At 36.8% G+C, this 14,714-nt stretch overlaps 1 protein-coding gene across 1 annotated transcript in view; it reads right to left on the bottom strand.

Annotated features, from left to right (window-relative positions):
• Window positions 1-2,217, bottom strand: part of LOC150077777 (proton-coupled zinc antiporter SLC30A2-like) — a 119,380-nt gene extending 117,163 nt beyond the window's left edge. Inside the window, exon 1 of the mRNA XM_090384298.1 lies at window positions 1,938-2,217. The gene's annotated coding sequence lies outside the window, so the exon portion shown is untranslated. The remainder of the gene's footprint in view (window positions 1-1,937) is intronic.
• Window positions 2,218-14,714: the final 12,497 nt, after the last annotated feature.

Below are 14,714 nucleotides of genomic sequence, written 5' to 3'. Positions count from 1 at the left end.
TACTTAAATTATTTAAAATTTAAATAAGCAATATGGAGAATTTTATGCTGTATTACTTGCCTTAGTGACAGTTAACGCCAAGGCAACCAAAGTAACAAGGTATCAAAATATTGCCCGTAATTCGCGGGATGAAAATCTCCAGTTCCGGGAGAGAAAAATGACCAACTCGGCCAAGTGTTAAAAAAAAAAAAAGTCAAGCGTTCCTCCAGTCAACCAGGATTTTGAACCCAGGTCCCAACCTCGCAAAGTCATCATACAAACTTTTCATTCGAATATGATATTCAAAGCATTTATTTGATTTATTAACATGGTTTATAAACTGACCTTGTAGGTCAGTTAATAAACCATGCCATGAGCAAGGAGAGGAAACCAACTAGGAATACTGAAAATAAAATTACGAGAAAAAGACTGATGAATTCCTTAACAGATAGCAGAAAAAATAAGCTGATAGGAGATATTTTCATAGGAAGGGAAAATGTCCGAGCGAAAGGGAATTAACAATCTTAGATAAGGAATAATAAGAGTTTGTTTATTCCCTGATCTGCGCCTGAGGTAAACCTTAAAACTTCGTCTCCTGTTATGAACGTTTTCCCCTATGAAAATATTCCTCCCCCCCCCTTAAACTTGAAGCTAATGCGTCCCCTGTTAACGTAAGTGAAACTTTTTTATGAAGTAATAATAAATATGTTATGCGTGCGTTTTACGACCGAATATGAGCTTGCCAGACATAACAGGTGGCTCATTAAAGCTATTACAACACTAGTTATTTTGTGAACAGCATAAGGAAAAAAAAAAAAAAAAATGAATATATATACGCACATCTGGTCTAAACAGCACGGAAAAAAAGTATACATCTGATACAACAGTTGCCTAATTCTACAGCAAACTGTACCAGATGTGCACTTTGTGTGTATATATATAAAAAAGGTTTAAAAAAACAGGAAGTAAAAAACTTAATGCACGAGCCATCCTAGTGATCGTTTAGCATGCCATATTTCAGTAAAAAAAAAAAAAAAAAAAAGCAACTTAAGGAATAAACAGAATGTATATTTTGTGTGTACTCCCTAGTCTACAGAATTAAAACTGTCTGTTCACGTTCCAATAAATATTTTTTCTCCAATTACAGATAAAAGCAATATTAAAAAAAAAAAAATGAAGTGCATGCTTGTTTGCACTTGTTGGGGGAATCCGTTATTAAGGCCAGATCTGCATGACAAAGTTGAAGTAAGCACTAGCATATCTGGACGAAATCTAAATTTACATACCAACCCAATGTTATTCCAAGTTACCAAACTTAATATTATATGTACTTAAGCATTAGACGTTGTTAGGGGGAGGAATCTGTTATTTAAGGCCAGATATGTACTTTGACAGCACAGTAATAAGTAATGTCTAAATTTCAGCTACCAAGTGCATTCTTGCCCCCTCTCTAAAATGTATGCTCAGTGCATGCTTTTAAAATTCACACTCTTAATATACACTATATATTACAGAGTATACGAAAAATCCGGCCTTTCCATTTATTGTACACAGAAATGGCTGGATTTTTGGCTGTTTCGTAATGCGCTATTTCTCCATAATCTCACGTGATAAAATTCTGTTCCGTTACACATATGGGCTAATTGCGAAAATTTATCAACCATTAAAGTAAAAATAAACAACAACAACAAAAGTGAAGAATAAAAAAATATCATAAAACTGATCAAAAAATAATTACAGTTACTACACACTTTTGTATACTAGAAATATATTGAAAGTATGGTAAGATTAAAATTAACCCTACCAATCTTATTTTCAGAATGTTATAGATTTATTTCACTTCTTAAATTTATTTCAGAATAAATTTAAGAAGCTTTTTGTGATTATTACATAGTTAGGATTACAGCATAACTAAATGAATAGGCCTTCAATGATTTTTTTTGTTGTTTAAATCTTACCTATTTTCGCATGCAGTGACAAGGGAAAAGAAAGATCGAGAGATTCAGCTTAGAAAGTGTCCTGTACAACTGAGAAACGGGGGAGTAAGTGGTACAGTAAATTTGACCTTAGTGCACACGACTCGATAGATCAGTGCATACGTAACTGCGTGTTGATTCTAGTAGAGAAAGAAGAGAGTCGGAAAGTAATGCACGTGCTAAATGTTTGCACACAGTACTAAATAGATTTCTTAACGAAGACTCACGGTAGTGATGAAAGCTAGAGAAGGATAGGAGAGAATTAAAGAGATTACAACGTCCGTTTTGATTCACGCGATTAAATTTAAACATATTTGTAGCAACATGGGTCGAATTGTAGCGCCTCTCTTTATCGTGATGCAAATTCAAAATGAATAAAATAACGTACAAAACTCAAAGAACTAAAAAATTAATATTTTCTGAAATACCTTTTCCCTTCTTTTTATTACGACAGGAATACTTCAAGAGACGAAACTTTGCAAGTATTTTCTAACTGATTATTGCTATTCACTGCGCTGCTTAAAATAAAGCTCATTTAACAATATTACCTTTTCAAGGATATTTCTCCCTCGAATTCACGAATAATTTAAAAAAAAAATTAACAACTTACATAATTTCAATTCATATCAGTTTGATTACTTTTAAAATAATTTTTATAGGAAAAATGAATCCATGATACGTAATATTACTAAAGTGCTTTTATTTTAAGTGTCAGTGCTTCATTAAAATTTAATCACAGTAATTTTATTGTCGCCATTACGCACTGAGGAACAAATGTGCCACCTGAAAATTAATTTTATTTATTTCTAAATTTCTAAATTAAATAAATTATTACCGTTAAAAAAAATCATAAATAGTTTTTCATTTCCCTTGAAAAACCAGTCTATCTAAACAAACCTCTGTTGATTATTGAAAATATCAAAAATTATTTTTAATTTTATTTTTCAAATTAAAATAATTAGAGATCTAGTACGGATCCTATACTAAAGATGTATTAAAAGTCTGCGCTTCACTTTTAACGTAGAGATAAAATCACTGTCCCCCTTATCAAATTCGACCAGCACGTCCCTCAAATTCTTATATCAGAGGCCGAATAGCAGTATTTTAAAATTGTCGTAGTCTGGAGAACCTCACAATCTATTTTTTATTTTATTATTATTTATTTATTTAATACCAGCAGAAGCTCAACAGAAGGCTAAAACTGGCAGTAACATGCATAAAAATGAAATAAAATCAATAAAATACTATACTAGAAATAATTACTAAAAATATAGTTACATAATCGGTACATATCATATACATATTTAATCAATATACACATTTAATATTGTTAAACGTGTATATACAGCATAAATAACATAAAAGAATGCATAGGATGCACTACTGTGTTCTTCGGTCTGTTTGCTGTACGAAATACCCGAATTTATGGGAGGAAAAACAAGCCATCGCTTTAGGCCGACTAACTCAGCCACTTTGTAAAAAAAAAAAAAACAAAAAAAAACACGTAAAACTTCCTCGAGTCATTGACGGGATACAACTCAGCTTTCCCTCGGTGTGAGAGGTCACCTAAACAGCAAACGAAATAAAACAAGGGATAAATTTTTGGTTACATTGGCATTGCTAGTATTTTGACAGAAGCAATGAACATTATACTCAGAATTTACCATCCATTTTCGCAAAATGTCATTTAAATAAAATCCGAAGAATGGTTCATTTTTAGAAGAAACATAACAGAAAAAAAAAAGTCAATCGTGATATTATTATTAGCTGGTATCCCGTCGATGTGGTTTAATTCTCCCCGACGCAATTAAGGCAGTGAGACACCAGTGTGACGGGTTTTGTATGCTGCATATATTCCATAGCCCATTTATTTATTTTATTGGATGAAAATCCTATTTCCGTAAAGGAAGAAGACAACGCTCGCCCTAGATATTCTTTATCCTGCTATTCATGCAGGTAGAGAATATGTCGTCTTTATCACTAACTGAAACCTCTATGAAAACTTCGAAGCTTGCATCGACATGTAAGATATGAAGCTGAAGTTCTCTCCTACCGGTCAATGCAACACTGTGGGTGGGGAAACGATCAGTTTAATCAAGATAGCCTGCTCTTTGAGGTACTGGGATCGTTATGTGCCAAGTAGAATGTAAAACTCGCAATTCAACGTTTTATATGCTTAGATAGAGAATCTCTCCAAACTCTTTAAGTGAAAGGTTGTTGTTAGTTAGCAAGTATCCTCTGACGAACTCGCTACGGTATGATGTAATGTAAAGATATCCGGTCAACGGATGTATTAATCTTCATACAAAGGAAAGATCTTGTCTTCTCAGAAGCTAATCAGTACTGAACCTTATGCGAATAACCGGATGAGATACATATTTCCTAAGTTATTTAACTGGCACTAATTAGTTTGGATCTGAATGGCAGAACATTAAAGCTTATACTAAATATTCTATTTAGAGCTGAATTTGCGTTAAGGAACAGCAATTTCTAGATGTTATTTTTAATAAGCACTTCGTTCAATAATCTAAAAGGTTTTAAAGTGCGCCATACGTCTCTTTATAGAACAGAAGAAAAAGATGCAGTCTAACGAAAGGCAGCCATCTCTCAAATTGTAAGGTAGTAGTAGTAGTAGTATGGATTAGCCAGTATGAATTCCGTCAGTGTCGATCCACTGGTGATATTCTGGCTTATGTTACCCATTTATGGACTAATTCAATGGAAAGGTTCGGTGAAACACAAGTAGTTGCTTTTGACATCTCAAAGGCTTTTGATCGTGTAGTAGTTTCCCATGTGGCTTTTTGCGAATTGCCTTTTAGACTTTTAAAAAGGGCAAATCGTAGGGATAATTACTTCTACTCTTTCTAAAGTAATGGAGAAATCAATTAACCGCCAACTCTTAAACTACCTAGAAACCTTCTGTCTGATCAACGATCGCCAGTATGGATTCGGTCAGTGTCGATCCACTGGTGATATTCTGGCTTATGTTACCCATTTATGGACTAATTCAATGGAAAGGTTCGGTGAAACACAAGTAGTTGCTCTTGACATCTCAAAGGCTTTTGATCGTGTTTGGCATAAAGGTCTTCTAAACAAGCTTCCATCTTATGGTTTGCCAACTTTTTTTAGTAATTGGTTATCCAGTTTTCTCTCTGATCGCTCACTGAGGGTGATGGTAGATGGCTCTCTGTCTTCTAACTTCTCCACTAATGCCGGTGTCCCCCAAGGTTCAGTTCTTTCCCCCACTCTTTTCCTCTTGTATATCAATGACCTTCTTCCATTGACTGGAAATCTTATCCATAGTTTTGCCGATGATAGCACATTGCATTCAACTTTCCATTTTGAGAAACCTTGTCCAGCTCAATCAGCTTAAAGTTCTCGAAAATCTGCTGCCAATTCCTTAAATGCCGATCTTCAGGTAATTCTCCAGTGGGGCAAAGACAACTTAGTTGATTTCAACCCTTCTAAAACTCAATCTTGTCTTATATCTCGCAAAAAGGATTCTTCTGCTCCTATGCTTATCATTAGTGACACTCCGATTTCTAGGCAAAATGATATATCTCTTTTGGGGATTACCCTGACTTCTAATCTCTCTTGGCACAAGCACATTACAAATATTGCTTCCTCTGCATCTAAAAAACTTGGTTTTCTCTTTCGCTCTCGGCGTTACTTTTCTTCCAAACAGCTGCTCACTCTGTATAAATCGCAAATCCACTCTACCATGGAATATTGTTCCCACATCTGGGGTGGTGCCCCCAAAACCTCTCTCAGGCTTCTTGATTCCATTCAGAAGAGGGCAGTTAGGTTAATTAATGATACATCTCTAACAGAGTCTCTCCACTCGCTTTCTCATAGACGCACTGTTTCTGCTGCATGCCTCTTCTACAGATACTTCCATGGGCACTGTTCTTCTGAATTGGCTTCTATAATTCCGCTCTCTCTTTCAAAACAGTCCGAACACGTGCCGCCACCAGCCAACATCCATTTACTGTCCAACTTCAAACCCACAGAACCAACTTTTCATCTTTCTCATTTATTCATTCAACTGCCGTTTTCTGGAACAACCTTCCTTCATACATATTTCCTAGATAGTATGAATCAGAGCTGTAATACTCAATATGTTCTACGTTGATAATGATATTAGTAAATTAATAAGAGGAGTTTACCTCAATATAGTACGTGGAACACTTCCGTATGATACCCTCCAGAAATTAAAACGGAAAAAACGAAAAAATCGACAACTTACCGGTACATTAAAGTAAAATATAAATAATTAAAGTAAATTATAAATAATTAAATAATCAATTTAACACAATTCAAAATCAATTCAAAACAATTAAAATTCAAATTAACGCAATTAAAAGAATCTAACGAAAATATTCAAAACGATTTTCCTTCCTGAAGCTGACAATGCTTTTCGACCGACTGTCGTGATCACAGGAATGAAAATTATCGAATCAGGCTAAACCTGCAACTTAAATAGTGATTATGTGTCTTCGCGCATGCGCGTAAAGGTCCACGCATCGGAGATCAAATATGGCCGCCGAACATTAACAGAATTCTCGTGTAATTTAATTTCAACGGTTTCTGCAATTAATAGTCGCGTATAATTACGTTGAACGTTAAGTATTTTGGCCTCGTTAAATAAAAAAGTATGTTTTTCGTTAATGGCATGAAAGGCTAATTCTGACGCTGCTGATTTACTAATACATATTTCCTGAAAATTACAATCTACAGAAGTTCAATTCCAATTATCTTCTTTTGTCTTCTCAACCTCCAACCCAAGCACGGTACTAAGTACTATAGGTTCTAATAGCTCTCGTGTTTGGGGTTCTCATAAAAAAAAAAAAAAAAGCTAAAAGTAAAGGCAAAAGCACCATTCTCCCTATACCCAATGGAAAAGACCTGATTTCGAATCCTGTCAATGACGTGACGAATTTTTATGGACTTTTTAACAACGTGGCTGAGTTATTTGGTCTCATGCTAGAGTGGCATGGTTTATTTCTCCTGGAAACTCGGGGATTTTTGTTCAGCAAACAGCAGATCGACAACAGAATACACGCAGTTCACAGACATAATATATACAGAGCAATATGGTCTAAGTCGCTGATGCGCCTAAAACTCTACAACAACAACAATAACAACAACTAAAGCTGGCGGCTCTCATACACAGATATAAGCAAATTACTCACTCATGCCCACAACGATGCTTTGGGATTCTCTACGTCCATTTCATCGACGAATGAATGAATGTGAAAGAGGAAGACTGGCTCATTTCTAGTCTTGAACACTTGTTCAGTGGCGAAAGTACCATATTGTTTAAGATCAGGTGGGGGTCGTTCGAAATTCTCGTGGGGGGCGTTTTAGTTTTGTCACTACTTTTGCTAATGTTTATTGCAATAAATAAGATTATATTTTAAAATAACATAAGAAACCTTACCATCGCTGCATACGATATAAACTTCAGATTAAGTGTTGTGCAGTGCTATGCTACTCCAGACTTGTACCCAAAAGAAGATAACTGAGACTCCAGACTTGCTCCCAGGGTCGTACTTATAAATAGACGCATGAGGCGCTAGCCCCGGGCCTCACCATAGAGGAGATCCTCGCATGGCCTCTGTAAAAAATTTTAAAGAGATCTTTGTATTGCAATGTTTGTGTTTAAACATCTGTATCTCTGGTATTTTTAAAGGGGCTCCGTAAGAGCTGAGGGCCTCGGGCCCCGAGAAGTGTAAGTACGGTCCTGCTTGCTCCCTATAGATGATGACCAAGACGCTTTGGGGCGAGAGGAGTTGCAAGTTGCCGTGCTCTCCGAAAAATCCTACATGAAACAAATCTTCCCTAAAAAAGGGATTTATTACCTTTTAACAGCGAGGCTCTTCGCAATAGTAAAGTGGTTTCGATACTTGTCATTGGTTTGAAAACTTCTGGTTCGATTCCGTCTATGACTGTAGGAATTTTTAAATTCTTCTTCAGTGCTGTAGATGAAGGCAGTAGAGGTTTCTACCCTGAGTTATTCCTAGTTTTTCTGCCCTTACAACATACAAAATCGATCCGTGGACAAACACTTGCACAGACGTATTACACAATGGTGGAATGTAGTCTAATCTAAACTATACGGGTGCGCAGCAAATATTAGAAGTCCTACTTCTTACTCTAATTAGGAGTGCCTATTTGATCCTTAATGGACTTGGTAGTACCTGACAGTAATAATCAGTGTGGACCCTGCGTGGAAGTTATACACCAGTGAGAGAGATGGTAACTCAGTTACCTTGAAGCTATAAAAGTTTATTTATGGTATGAAATCTGTATGGTTTTTGTTAGTTGATTATTCTTTCATGAGTTGCATATTCATTGCGCTTTTGGTGACTTTAACAACATAGTTGAAATGGCCTCGAACCATTGTTTTTTTCTTGATTAAATTAAATTAAACAGCAATCGATTGGTCCATGAAAATAAATTTCAATTGTCTTGGATATCTAATCAACATGCTAGCTTCCAAAATGTACAGACAAAAGAGAGAATATTCGAGGAGAGACTTGTCTACACAGTTATGCAACAAATACGTAAGGTGTCGTGTGCAAGGAACATCACGAGATGGCATTTATCACTTGGTGTTATTTTCCTGACCTTCTTCTACATTTTGGGGTCAACGTTATCGCAAAATAGGAATAACGCTTTTTTTTTTACTGTTGTCATTTTTAAGATAACACTTATTTGTTTGTAGGTTGGTCACAGAAGTCAAGAAAGAAAAATGATTGGCTAGTAGTTTAAAATCTTGAATATTCGAAATACGCCTAAACAGGAAAAAAAATAAAAATATAATAAATAAATAAATTTGAAAAAATAAATATTTAAGACTATAACTTGCCCATTTCGGATCAGCTTCTTGATCATTTGTCGAACCTGACTTGATTTTTTTCATAAGTTTTTAACCCTACCATTTTTGAAAATGTTCATTGCGCAGACTGTAATGCGCACAGAATAATAAAAATTTTGATCACGATCTTATTCATTGAAAGACAGTGAAACAGCACGTAATAATTGATATCCGATCGATTGAAGTCTTAAAATATTGAACTGTATGCATTCAGCGTCAGAAAAATGTCCACATACCTTAAAAGAGCTAATGGAACTATCAAAAATTTGTATGCCAGTACATCTCAATGCATTGAGTTACAAATTTGTGACAGTTCCATTAGCAACTCCAACACATATTGGGACTCTGAATGAAAAATCATCTAAATCATACTCAATATGACTCCCAGTAAGATTCCTAGAGGGAATCTTATTGGGAGTCTGGGAATCCTACAAGTTTTTGATATATGATTGAGACTGGAATCTTGTTCCATTCTTCCAGTGGGAGGTGTAAAAAAGCATTTGTCTGATTTAGATTCCTCAAATTCTGAATTCTCTATTCGCGTTAGCGTGTGCAGCTACATAAACGTATCATTCCTTCTAGTTTTAATGAGCCCTATGACCTCCATTGTCCTGTGATACACACGGATAGGAATATACAATAAACTCTCAATAGTTTCTCTTCAAGCATATGTTATATTTCTAGCAAACGCATCTATTTTTTCTCAACCCTAGTTATACCTCAGAGGTATAGATGAGATGCCGATCCAACCGATGGAACAGGATCACATAACAACATTTAAGTCGTGTTATACACTCTATATAAGGCCATCGAGGGTAATACAGTTAATCACCGTCCTTCCCACCGGATAGAGAAAGACCCGAGTTCGAATCCCAATGATGCGAGGAATTTTTATGGATCTTTTTCACAAAGTGACTGAGTTAGTCGTTCTCACGGTTTCTCCCGGTTTTTCGTCCAGCAAACAGCAAATCGACTACAGACATACATGTATTACATACGGCCCAATATGGCCTAACCTTTTTATAGAAAGAAGTGGCTTTAGTATAGACAGAAGACTACAGAATCTCAGATTCTCAACTCCCATCGCATAGTTCGGTTGGAAATTGGTTTTCTTTGCCTAAATTGAATGGAGTACGACTTTCTGCACTATTTCTTCCTTTTGTAGCTACATTCTCCCCTTTCGTTGTCTGCCCACCGTATAATTTTGAAGTGGTTGCTTTCGACATACCAGTAATTTCCTTTGTTTTCTCAATTGCTCGGGCTCCAACAATAACACCTTTCTAAAAATCGGAAGATCATCAAGGAACTTCTGATTATACTATGTGACGCTCTTGTGGGTAGCACAGTTGGTAGAATCGCCGTCCTCCCCTCCATCGGGTGGAAATGACCTGAGTTCGAGTCCCATTGATGAAGTGAGGAATTTTAATGGGCCTTTTTCACAACGTGGTTGAGTTAGTCAGTCTCATACGAGCGTAGCATGGTTTTTTTCTCCCGGAAACTCGGGTTTTTCGTCCAGCAAACAGAAAATCAATCATAGAACACTGCAATTTACAGACAATATACATACAAGGAACAATATTGACCTTAGTCGCTGATGCTCCTAAAACCCAACAACAATCAATACCATACGACAACTGATAATCATGATCTCAATAAATATCATTAAGCAATTCAATTCTTTTGACTGTTTTGTGCTGTTCACTTAAAAGCTAAGCCAATGATAAAATTTCTGTGAAATGAAAAGTGGTCGATCAGGGCCGCCCTATTCATTAGGCACTTTAGACAGTGTGCGTAGGGCCTACGAAATTTTTATGGCCTATTAAAAAAAAAAGCAGGCACCCGAAAAAATTGAAATACAATTCAACTATTTTAATTTCAAGAATAAAATTCTACAAACTAATTTTTAAACACAGATTTCTAAGATATATAATGTAGTGAGGCCACAGAATGAAGAGTTCCTAGGGCGTAAGAACCAAAAGAATGCCCTGGTTTACGTTCTACATGCCTTAATTTCGAATGCACCGAGACAGGTACCAAGGTCACTGAGAGACTCCTAGAAACTACGGAATAAGAAAAAATTTCTTGACCAAAATTACATTTGTTTTTCTGTACCGTTATGGTAAGTAACTGAAATAAGTACTTTTAAAGTTAGAAGTTTGACTAACAGAATGCAGTCAGGTCGTACAAAGAAAATTGAAAGAAAAATAAAGAAAAAGGTTATCGCTGATGCAAAACAACCTTGTTAACTGAACTATTTCAATGGGGCAAAAACGACCAAGCACTAATATAATTTATTGATCATAGCTTACATCGAATCGTCAATTTAAATTAATAAATATAAATTATATTTTAGATATAAATTCTCTAATTAAACCCAACGAAATTATCTAATTTGTTTGGTTTCATTAGCTATATTCGCTTGAAAAACATTTTGCAATATTTAGAAATAAACTACACTGCTCGACAAAATTAACAGAACAAATGATTTTCATGAATATTTTATTGTGAACAGTGTCTTCAGCAACACTGTTCACAATAAAATAGGGGTCCCGTTTGAGTCAACAGATTCTAGACGTTCTTTCATCTGGAGAAAACGAGGAATGCTGTACCATCCCTCCAACTCAGAGAGAGGGACATGTAAGGTGGAGGTGGTGTTCTCGTGTGGGGCTGATTAATGATCAACGGCCGCACCCCTCTTCATGTTTCTGATAGGGGTACCATTACTGGGCAGAGGTACCGAGAACAGATCTTCGAACCCTATGTGCAACAATTTACGGGTGCAGCTGGCCCAGATTTTCTTTTCATCATGACAACGCCACTGCACGCAGAGCTCAAGTGGTGGAGGATTATCTTGAAAGTGAAGACATCCAACGACTGCTGTTGCCACCGCAATCACCAGACTTAAATCTGATTGAACATGTGTAGGACGCTCCTGGGTATTGCATTGCCTGATGGAAGAATGGGATTTCTTGCAACAGAATCTTATATCGAGCATGGTTCAACGCTGTGAGGCCTGTTTAGCCATTGGAGGAGATCATACGCCATACTGATATCATTTTACCATATTTTCGAGCATCTTCTATCGACTTCTGTAATGTGACCTTTCTGGTAATTCTTATACAACTCCCCCCCACTAAATGTCTCTTATACCTGTCCGAAGTTTCTCGCTGTCTCCTCACTATATATGGTACACGACCATACCAAATGTTGTCCCGCATCAACGCAAGCTGCACGAGCCACCCCACGTTTTATACGTGTTCTGTTAATTTTGTCGAGTAGTGTATTATATTAAGGTCACCTAAAAAGTCACTTCAACTACCCACCATGTGTGTAGTGTCTGTAAATTGCGTGTGTTCTTTGGTCGAGTTGTCTTGATTTGCTGGACGAAAAATCGGTTTTCGGGGGAAAAATCTTGCTATCTACGCCTGAGACCGACTAACTCAGCCATGGAGTAAAAAAAAGAGCCCATAAAAGTTCATCGCGTCATCGACGGGATTCGAACCAGTGCCTTTTTCACCCTTCTGTGGGGAGGATGGTGACGGTATATATTTAGCCATAAGCAGAATTGTGCAATATTATCCAGGAGCCCCTTTCTTTTGTTATACACACACTGACCAAAAATTAGAAACATTTTGCAATTTGCGTCCACAGATAATTAAACGTACCATGCAACATATAGTCTTATCGGCACGAAAATAAATTCAATATCACCATTAGATATAGTCTATTTTAAAAGTGATGGGGTTATTAGGGCATATTGGGTTTTAGATTAATTTTAAATAAAAGTAATCATATAAATGTATAACGAAATAATGTAAAGAATTGATTCTCATTCGAATTCGACTAGTTCTATAATATAAATATAAAATCTGCATTCACTCTCTTTTTCACTAATTCGCTACTCCCTCCTTCTTAAATAGAAGTAGTGACCTCGATTTTATTCTTGTGGCCGTAGGACTATAAGTTTTCATATGGTGTGACGACAAGTTCCTTGGTATCGAATAAATACTGAACGCTTTCCTGGAACTTTTTAAACGATCCAGTCATGGGAAGACAGGTGATCTTTCCGATTTTCAGAAAGATGTTATTGTTGAAACACGTTTAGCAGCAGCCACAATTGAAAACACAAAGGGAATCACTAGTGTGTCGAAAGCAACCATCTCAAAAATATATTATGAGTGGAAGACGAAAGGAGAATGCAGTTCAAAAGGGAAAATCTCCTTTTGAACTGCATTCGAAAGGAGAATGCAGTTCAAAAGGGATCAAGAGAGTCGGTAGTTCAAGAACTACCGACTCTCTTGATCTCGACGATAGGAGGGAGTATATGATGAGAGCCCTGTCGATCAATTCGGACCTGGAAAGAGTGTGCAAGGCTCAAGGAGTAGAATTTTTTTCAGCCTGGTCTGTACTTGTTAACAGGAGACTCTGCTTCTGCAGGGATGGGATACACTTAAATAGAAAGGGTGCAAGAATGTTTGCTGATGCTATCGAGGCAGTGTTAGGTGGGTCGGAAAATTGCTAGCTTCGGGGGTACAAGGACTAATAGATTAACAGTAACCACTGGCAGAGGTGAAAGCAATTCTTGCACTGCTTCTATTGGAATGAGTAGCAGCCTGGAAAAGAAGATGCAGGATATTTCAGAGACTGCTGGGAGTCATTGCGGTACAAGTAAACACATGGGTTGTGTTAGGGTAGCTAAAAAATGAACAGGTGCATGTATACTTGCGTGTACACCAGTGCTAGGAGTTTGGTAAATAAATTTGAGGTATTGCTCAAAGCATCAAAGGCGGATATTGTTGGGATATCAGAGACGTGGTGTCACACAGATATAAGGAATGCAGAACTGGAATTTGGGGAGTACAATGTCTACAGAAAGAATAGACAGGATAGGAAGGGAGGAGGGGTTATGCTATTAGTTCAGAAATACATAAAATCCAAGGAAGTGAAGCCAGTCGACATCGCTGGACAGTGCAGTGTCGAGTCAGTTTGGTGTGACATAAGCATTGGGAGATCAAAATTGAGAGTAGGAGTGTGCTATTGGCCTAATGACTCTGATGAGTATAATAAGAAACTGTACAGAGAAATAGAGTGGGCCAGTAAATCAGAGAGTCTTATAATGGGGATTTTAATTTCCCAGATATTGATTGGAATTTGGGGGCTGGTTACTCACACACTAGCAAGGCTTTTGTGGATTTATTGGATGATTGTTTTCTACATCAGCATGTTCGGAATGCAACTAGAAGGAATAATACTCTTGATTTTATTATCAGTAGTGATTCTTCATGCATTAAGAATGTGCAGATAAAGGAACCACTAGGTGGCAGTGATCACAGTGTGCTGAAGTGGGATTTACTCAAAACGGTAACTACCATTAGGGGTAAAGGGAAGGGTTATTGCTTCCGTAAAGGCGACTACGATGGACTGAGACAGTATTTAAATTCTATACAGTGGGACCAACTGATGATGTTACCAACAGCAAATTCAAAATGGGAAGCATTCAAAGAACTTATCTTGGAAGCTACTAGGCTTTACATACCAACTAAGAAATATTGTTCAAGGTTCAGGCCAAAATGGATGTCAGATGAACTAATGAGGCATATGGCAGAGAAGAAAATGCATGGGATACTTACAAATTAACACGTGACACAGAAGCCTATGTAGATACAAGTTGATCTGTAACCAAGTTACAAAGGAGGTTAGGCAGGCGAAGGCACATTACGAGAAATCTTTGGAAAGGGATGCAAAGAAAAACAGCAAGGAGTTCTTTACTTATGTAAACTCTAGAAATGAAGGGGATGAATCAGATTGGACCACTTGTTATCGATGGGTCAACTGTTGATGATCCTGCTCAGGTAGCTAACAAACTAAATGAATATTTT

Source organism: Mastigoproctus giganteus, chromosome 11 (genome assembly GCF_048544385.1).
Source record: "Mastigoproctus giganteus isolate SK-2022 chromosome 11, ASM4854438v1, whole genome shotgun sequence".
NCBI lineage: Eukaryota > Metazoa > Arthropoda > Arachnida > Uropygi > Thelyphonidae > Mastigoproctus > Mastigoproctus giganteus.
The sequence above is the reverse complement of the archived record's forward strand: the minus strand, read 5'-3'. Positions and strand labels throughout refer to the sequence as shown.